Genomic DNA, 9,272 nt, shown 5'->3' with positions numbered 1-9,272 from the left:
TTTAGTACCAATTAGATATGATCTAAATTTATCTAAAGCAAATACAACCGCCAAAAGTTCTTTTTCGGTTGTAGAATAATTCAATTGAGCATCATTTAGAGTGCGTGAAGCATAATAAATAACATGAGAATGTTTATTTTTTCTTTGACCCAAAACAGCCCCAAGTGCATAATCCGAGGCATCACACATCAATTCAAATGGAATGGACCAATCCGGAGGAGTGATGATGGGTGCCGTGGTAAGTAGCTCCTTGAGATGCTTGAATGCCTTCTCACATGCCTCGTTGAACTCAAAAGACATGTCCTTTTGGAGGAGGCGGCATAAGGGTTGTGCAATCTTGGAAAAGTCTTTGATAAATCTTCTATAGAATCCTGCATGACCAAGAAACGAACGAACCTCTCTAACCGAAGTAGGAGAGGGTAAGTAGCGTACAAGATCTACCTTAGACTTATCAACTTCAATTCCTTTTGCAGAGATTATATGACCCAAAACAATACCTTGTTTAACCATAAAGTGACACTTTTCCCAATTCAACACAAGGTTTGTTTCAACACAACGTTTCAAGATTAAAGTGAGATTATCCAAGCATTTGTCAAATGAATCACCAAATACACTAAAATCATCCATGAATATCTCAATAATCTTTTCAACATAATCCGAAAATATGCTTACCATACACCTTTGAAACGTGGCAGGAGCATTGCACAAGCCAAATGGCATGCGTCGATATGCAAACGTTCCAAAGGGACAAGTAAAAGTGGTCTTTTCTTGATCATCCGGGGCAATCACAATTTGGTTATAACCTGAATATCCATCAAGAAAACAATAAAAGGAATGACCGGCTAACCTTTCCAACATTTGGTCTAGAAACGGCAAAGGGAAGTGATCCTTCCTTGTGGTGGCGTTTATCTTCCTATAATCAATGCACACACGCCAACCGGTTTGAATCCTCATGGGTACAAGCTCATTCTCGGCATTTTCCACAACTGTCACTCCGGATTTCTTAGGCACACATTGGATAGGTGAAACCCAACGACTATCGGAGATGGGATAAATTACCCCACAATCTAGAAGTTTGATTATCTCCTTTTTCACTACTTCCATCATCGGAGGGTTAAGACGGCGTTGAGCCTCTCTAGTTGGTTTGGCCCCCTCCTCAAGAAATATGTGATGCATACAAGTCGTAGGGCTTATACCTTTGATATCGGCCAATGTCCAACCTAGGGCAGATTTGAACTCCTTCAAAACTCGAAGCAACTTCTCTTCCTCTTGTGCCGTGAGGGAGGAGGAAATGATGGCAGGTAATGTTTCATTTTCTCCCAAGAAAATGTACTTCAAATGGCTTGGCAAAGGCTTGAGTTCAAGGATAGGTGCCTGAATTATGGATGGAAGCAATTTGTTAGTCGAAATGGGAATGGACTCACGGTTAGTATACTTACCATCAAGCTTAGGTGAGGACTCAAGGGCAGCCACAACTTCAATTAGTTCCTCACTAGGGGGCACGGCATGGGATGATCCTTGTATGCCGTGGGCTAGCATGAAATCTGCCCCTTTGTTTTTGCATTCCACGCCTTGTGTAATGACTTTTTCAAGCACATCCTCGTTCAAATCTTCAAGATATCCCTGCGCCAAAGAGTCAACAATATCAATAGAGAAACATGAATGATCTTCACAAGGATATTTAATGGAATCAGAAAGATTAAAATTAACAACTTCCCCATCAAATTCCATGGATAAAGTTCCACTATACACATCAATCTTTGTCCGGGCCGTCTTCATGAATGGCCTTCCAAGTAGAATTGGCAGCGAAGGAGCATGGTCCGATTCATCCATTTCGAGGACATAGAAATCCGCCGGGAAGACTAAATGATTAACCTGCACAAGAACATCTTCCAAAACTCCCTTTGGATAGGCGTTAGATCTATCGGCCAATTGTATTATTACCCCATCATTTTTCAATGCTCCTAAGTTCATAGATGCATAAATGGAATATGGCATAACATTTATAGAAGCACCTAAATCAAGCATGGCAGATTCAAATCTAGTGTTCCCAATGACACAAGGAATTGTAAAGCTACCCGGATCTTTACATTTGGGAGGTAATTTGCGTTGCAAGATGGCGGACACATTCTCACCTACCTTTACCACTTCCTTAGTCGACATCCTCTTCCTAGTGGTGCATAATTCTTTCAAGAACTTAGCATACCTCGGGACTTGCTTGATTGCATCTAACAAAGGTATGTTAACTTGAACCTTCCTAAAAGTTTCAAGGATATCCTTTTCTGCCTCTTCTTTCTTTGTTTGCATGAACCTACTAGGAAAAGGCACATTTGAAGGGAAAACGTTAGTATGAACTGAATTGGACACATTCTTACCCTTATTGGCTGATTTGGACAGATTTGGGGAACTAGGAGCTTGCGGCAAAGGTGGGACCACCTTTGCCGTGGGCATGCTTGATTACTCCTTTTCAATCTGCACATTTACATCACTTTTGGGACCTGTTTGTGATGGTGTAGAACCTGCCCCAATCTCTTTTCCACTTCTCAAAAGTATTGCCTTTGCACTTTCGAAACCTCCCTTCGGATTTGGAATGGTGGAACTAGGGAGTTGTCCGGGATCTCGAAACTTACCTACAAACTCGGCAATCTGCCCAATTTGTTTCTCAAGTTGATCCACCCTTTTGTCTTGGTTTTGCATAGCCTTAGCTTGATCTTCCTGACCATTAGACAACTTAGTTAGTATCTTAAGAAGTGCATCATTGTCAAGAGACGTACCTGAGGCACTTGGGCCGGATTGGGCTTGATTTTGGGGTGGGCCGTAAGTTTTGGGAAAGAACCCCGGGGGTTGTTGCCTAAAGCCTCCTTGGTTTTGAGGTTGCTGGGGCTCCCTCCACTTGAAATTTGGGTGGTCTCTCCAACCGGGATTATATGTGTTTGAATATGGATCGTTCCTTGGTTGGTTTTGACCTTGAAACCCAATTGCATGGTGATAGGAGCATATTTATGCTACTTAATTGGCTTGTTCTCGTGCATTTAGGTTGTGTTTACTTAGCTATTTTAGTGTTTAAAGTCACTTTTGTGTGTTTTCAGGTTCTAAGGTCAAAGTGTGCAAAAAGAAGCAAAAAGGAGCTTTTTGGAGCAAAATGGAGTTTGGAATGCATGTCACATATTTGGAGCCAAAGTTTGGACGAATTTGAAGGCTTGAAGATGATGATTCCTACTTGAACAAGGTTTCCTAGTTGAAGTAGGAAAGTGCTTACATGAAGGAGGATTCCTAATCAACGAAGGATTCCTAATTGAAGACGGATTCCTAATCACATGAGGATTCCTAGAAGAACAAGGATTCCTACTCCAACAAGGATTCCTACTTGAAGTAGGAAAGTTAAGCCAAGGTTTCCTACTTTGGTTTGATTTTTCCTAATTGTCCCTAAAAGTTCCAGCAATTATGAAGATTTTCTAAGCATTCTAGGACACAAAACAAAAGCCTAGAACCCTTATGGACCCCTTGCCACACTCCCTTGCCCTTTCCTCTTCCTTGCTGTGCAAGGGAGAGGGCTCTTTCCTGTTTTGGAGCATTAAAACACCTTCCTTTTTATGCTTTAAACCCTGGCCGAATTTCCTTGACCTTTCCTTTTAATTTTCTGATTTGTTTCCTTAATTCTAGAAGCTTTAAACTTAATTCCTGATTACCTAATTAGCCTAGGGTTTTTAATTTCCTAAATCCCTTTAAATAAACATCCTTGTGCAGCCACAAAGGGGACCATTCATCCAGAAAATAATCCTTCACGCCAGAAACCATTCTCCATCTTCAACAGCACCTATCCTTCATCATTCACCATATTTACTGACCCAAAACCACCCTAGCCGTCCCATACACCTATCCTACACACTTTTCCACCATTCTACACCATCCATAACCCCCAAAAACCATCACAAACCCCGGGGCCGCAACCAAGGAAGAGGAGGAAGGTTCTTAGACGTTCCTGCTGTGCAATTTAGACTGCTGGAATTTTTAGGTGTGATCTTTCTTATGTTTTCAATGTTTCAATTCAATAAACTTTGTGTTGTGAGTATGAGGAACTAAACCCCCTTAGTTGGGGGGTGATTCGAAACCATGTACATGCTTGCAATATGATTTGATTACATTCAGTTGTTATTTCATAAGTTGTGGATTCAATTCGTTCATCTACTTGATTGATAACTTATTTGTGTATGTTGATTGAGAGTGCACGCTTAGTTTTCATGCATGAATATGACGCTAGATTATAAGGGAGTTTCACCTAATAGTTACAATCTTATAATCACAAGTAGTGAAGGTCGCTTGAAAACGATCGCGTTGAATGAATCAAACATTGTCCTCAATGTTTCAAGCATAAACTCACACAAAAACACATAAACAAACAAACAAACAACTAACATAATAAACATGGTAGAAACGAAATAAGCAACAAAGAGAAGGGTTTAGGAACGCAAATCTGGAATTGGAGTGCTCTCTAGGTCTTCCTTTGTCGAATGCATGGGTTGCCTCCCACGAAGCGCTTTCTTTAACGTCTTGCAGCCGGACGATGCTCCATTGAAGGTTTATGGAACCCCACGGCATGGAGGGGTTTTTCCTGTCCTACGAAATACTTTATTCTTTGGGTCCTTGAATGGGATGGGATAATGATCCTTTCTTATTGTCGTGTTTTGGTTCTCCGAATCAACACGAACTCTTCCACCACATTGACTTCGATTAGGTACCTGCATCATACAAGGTAACAACCTATTAGTTGAAATGGGAATCGAATTTGGAATAGGTGGCTTACCTTTGTACGGCAACGAAATGGTAGCACTATGGACAGATGCACAAGGAGTGCACTCGGCTAGATTTGGTGATTTCAAGGGTGGGGCCGTGCTCCCCTTGTTGTTCACTCCAATTCCTTCCTCGATGGTAGTTCGAGGTACTTTCGTCTTGATGAGTGTTGAACATTCCTGCCCTATATTTGCAATTAAATTAATGGCACAACAAGAACGAACAACATTAGGAGTCTCAATAAATTCAGAAACTTTAAAACAAATCATGTCACCACCAAATGCCATAGTGACTTCTCCTTTGGCCACGTCAATCTTGGTTTGAGCCGTTTTCATGAAAGGTCGGCCAACCAAGAGTGGTGGAGGTGGAGAGTGGCCTGTATCCTCCATATCGAGCACGTAGAAATCTGCCGTGAAAATCAAGTGGTCTACCTGCACCAAAACATCTTCCAAAACTCCCTTTGGATAGGCATTAGATCGATCGGCCAATTGAATAATCACACCATCATTTTTCAACTCGCCTAAATTCATAGATGCATAAACTGAATATGGCATGACATTTATAGATGCACCTAAATCTAACATGGCGGAATCAAAGCGAGTGTTACCAATGACACAAGGAATTGTAAAACTACCCGGATCTTTGCATTTGGGGGGTAGTTTGCGTTGCAACATGGCGGAGACATTCTCACTTTCATGTACCACTTCTTTCTCCCGAAAACGTTTCCTTGTTGTACAAAGCTTCTTTAAGAACTTGGCATACTTCGGGATTTGCTTGATTGCATCCAAAAGGGGTATGTTGACTTGAACTTTCCTAAATGTGTCTAGAACATCTTTCGCCTCCTCTTCGTTCTTGGATTGCAAAAATCTGCTAGGAAAGGGTACATCCGGAGGAATAACATTAGAATTAACTGGAATTGGACCTTTCTTACCTGTGTTGGCCGAATTGGAATGCTTGGGTGGTTGCGGCAAGGATTGCTCAATCCTTGCCGTGGCCTTTGCTTGGTCCTCCTCTTCAATTTTCAACTTCTCGTCCTCCTTGGGGCCAGATTTGGATGGTTTTGGCTCGGTTCCTACTTCTTTCCCACTTCTTAGCGTGATAGCCTTTACAGATTCGAATCCACCTTTCGGATTGACCACTGTTGAGCTAGGCAACCTTCCTTGCTCACGAAATTGCCCTATGAACTTGGCAATTTGTCCCACTTGCTTCTCTAAGTTGTCCACCCTCTTGTCTTGGATTTGCCTCTCTTTGGCTTGATTTTGGACTTCCTGCGTCAAAGTAGTAAGTAATTGAAAAATCTTATCATTATCACTTGAATTACCTGCATTGCTTTGGGCAGGTTGTGCTTGGGCTTGTGGTGGTGCCAACGGCTTTTGATAGAAATCCTAGGGTTGTTGCCTAAATCCGCTTTGTTGTTGGCCTTGTTGGGGGTCTCGCCAGTTGAAATTCGGATGATCACGCCAACCGGGATTGTAAGTATTGGGAAACGGATCACCACGTGATTGGTATTGGTTGCCATATCCCACGGCATTGAGTGTCTCCCATCCTCCATTCTCTATCAATTGGGGGCACTTGTCCGTATGGTGGTTTTGCATGGAGCTTACGCCACAAGAAGCTACGGTTTTGACTTTTGAACCTTCCACCACCTGAGAAAGCAACGTAGTAAGGTTAGCCATTTGATTTTGAAGTTCGGTTATGGCACTTACCTCATTGACTTGATGTTGCCGTGGCATGCTCCTTTGTCCAACACCTTCGTATTGTTGAGCGTTCAACACTCGATTGGCAATCAAAGTCTTTGCTGCCGTGGGGGTCTTGTCCACCAATGCTCCTCCCGCTGAGGCATCTAACATTTGACGTTCGATTGGTAGAAGTCCCTCGTAGAAATATTGTAAAAGAAGCTCCTCCTTCATTTGATGCTGTGGACATGAAGCAACAAGAGATTTAAAACGTTCGTAATACGTAGGAAAAGACTCACCTTCATCTTGTTGAATTCCACTTATCCTTTTTCGTAGGAGGATGACTCGAGAAGTTGGGAAAAACTTCTCCAAGAAGGCCCGTTTCATACTCTCCCAAGATGTGACAGTTCCGGGAGCCAATTCATACAACCAATTTTTCGCCTTTTCCAAGAGAGAAAAGGGAAAGGCCTTCATCTTCAATATGCTCCCATCCACGTTGATTGGAGTCATGCTTGAACACACCACCTCGAATTCTTTCAAATGCTTGTTAGGATCCTCCATGGACAAACCATGGTACTTCGGAATGTGGTGTAGCAAACTTGACTTCAACTCGAATTCCTCGGTCTTTCCTTGGGCAGCCCCTGGGTATTGAATGCATAGGGGTGCGGCATTGTCCAATCCCGAAGCCGAAAGCTCCTTGATTGTACGATTGTCTTGTGCCATAACTTCCTCTTCTTCACCCACTATTGTCGTGGGTTGGTGCTCTTCTTCAAGGGGATGTTCCTCACGCTCAGGTTCAGGAATTTGATCTTGTTGATTCCTATTCCTTCTCAAAGTCCTCTCAAAATCGTCGTCAAAGTCCAAGATGTGTTCACGAATCGGATGAGAACTCCGAGTCATAAACTAGTACCTAAAAACAAGAAACAAAACAAACTCAGAATCTGGAACGAATTAAAACAAACTAAAATAAACAATCCAAGGGATTAGCAATGTTGCTAATCCCCGGCAACGGCGCCAAAAATTTGATGTGAAAATTAACTAGCACTCAAATTAACCCTCTTTTTATCAATTGTAGTAAGTATGTAAGTAGGGATCGTTCTAGGCCGGGGATTAGGAGGGATTGCAAAATCACTTGAAAACTGACTCAAATACGTAAAAACAAGTTTAAAACACTAAACTAGACTCAAAGAATGCAAAACTAAACTTTAAAATACCAAAACAAACCAAAAGACTCAAAACAGCACCAAAACACTCAAAACTGCCTTAAAAACACAATCTGGGCAGTTTTGAACACTAGACACAAACTTGAACGAAATTAGGTTTTAACTTGACTCAAAACACTTAAAAACACAAACTAACTTGACTTCTAACTAATATGACTCAACAAAGAAAAGGGGGATTGATTTTGGACGAAATTGAAAACAAAACAAAACTTTGTAAAACGAACAGATTGTAAAAACGAATTTGATTTAAATGGGTGAATGGAAGGCTAGCTAAGGGGTTCATCTCCACACATGTCACACTTGCATATAAAACGATTTCCAATTGCTTTTCAATAAACCATGAATTCTCAACGCCCCAAGTTAATTAGGTCCGCTTAAATTAACCTTCAGATTTTCCTAACGTTATTGAATTGGATGATTGCATACGACAACCCAAAGCATTCCCCACAAGTCCCCTACATGATTGCATAATAGAGATACAAGCAAGAATCATTAAGTTCTATGAAAACCATAAGCATTGACGAAGCACTTGTTACTATGATTGCATGAAACTTATGCCAAGAATTTACTTAACGCGATTGAGATCATCAACCTTTACTACTTGTGAATATAAGTCCATAACGATTAGGTGAAATTTCCTTATATCCTAGCATTCAATTTATGCATGATAATTAAGCGTGCACTCTCAACCAACACACACAAATCAATGTAATTCACATAGATAAGTGAATTGAATTCACAACTTATGAAACGCAATTAGAAGTAATCAAATCATATCGCAAGCATAAACATGTATTTCGAATCCCCCCCTAGCCAAGGGGGGGTTTAGTTCCTCATACTCGCAAAGCAAAGATACATAAATTTAGAAATTAAAATCCAAAGAAAGAAAACACCTAGAACGCTCCAACTTGGCAGCAAGCTCATCAACGAATTCTCCTTCCTCCTTGCTGCGGCAGAGAACTTTAGAACAGGTTTTTGGGGTTATTTGTGGTGTAGAATGGATGGGGAATGGATGGGGAATGGTATGGAAAGGTTTAGGGTTGATGGGAGTACGGCTAGGGATGATTTTGGGCAGAATTTTGGGACTTTGGTGATGGAAAGGTGCGGCAGAAATCAAGGGCAGATTTCTGGCGTGAATGATTGTGTATGGGAGATGATGATCTGATCTAAGGGTTATAATGAGTATATATAGGCATCCAAAACCCTAGGGTAATCAGATTAGGGTTTCTAGAAGCCCAAATCCACCAGAAATTAGGTTAAAACAATCAGATTTTTAGTGGGAATAAGGCCTAAGGTGCGGCTAGGGTTAGGGTTTAGAGATGGGCCTTCTAGAATGCCTTGCAAGGCAAGGAAATCAGATATTCTAGAGGCCTAGGTGCGGCTTGGGTTAGGGTCCACAAGGAATTAGGGTTTAGGTCATCTAAAAGCCCAAAGCCAAGAATAGAAACTCTCGAAAATGGAAGCCTCCAAGAATAGAAACTTCCAACTTTAGAAACTTTGGTTTCCAAATCTGAATTCTTTGTTCTTCACTTTCATTTCTTCATTTCTTAAGATCCTTTGACCTTCAAACTCGTCCATTCCT

The sequence above is a fragment of the Malus domestica genome, chromosome 16 (genome assembly GCF_042453785.1).
Source record: "Malus domestica chromosome 16, GDT2T_hap1".
In the NCBI taxonomy this organism is placed as follows: domain Eukaryota; kingdom Viridiplantae; phylum Streptophyta; class Magnoliopsida; order Rosales; family Rosaceae; genus Malus; species Malus domestica.
This window is presented reverse-complemented; position numbering follows the sequence as displayed.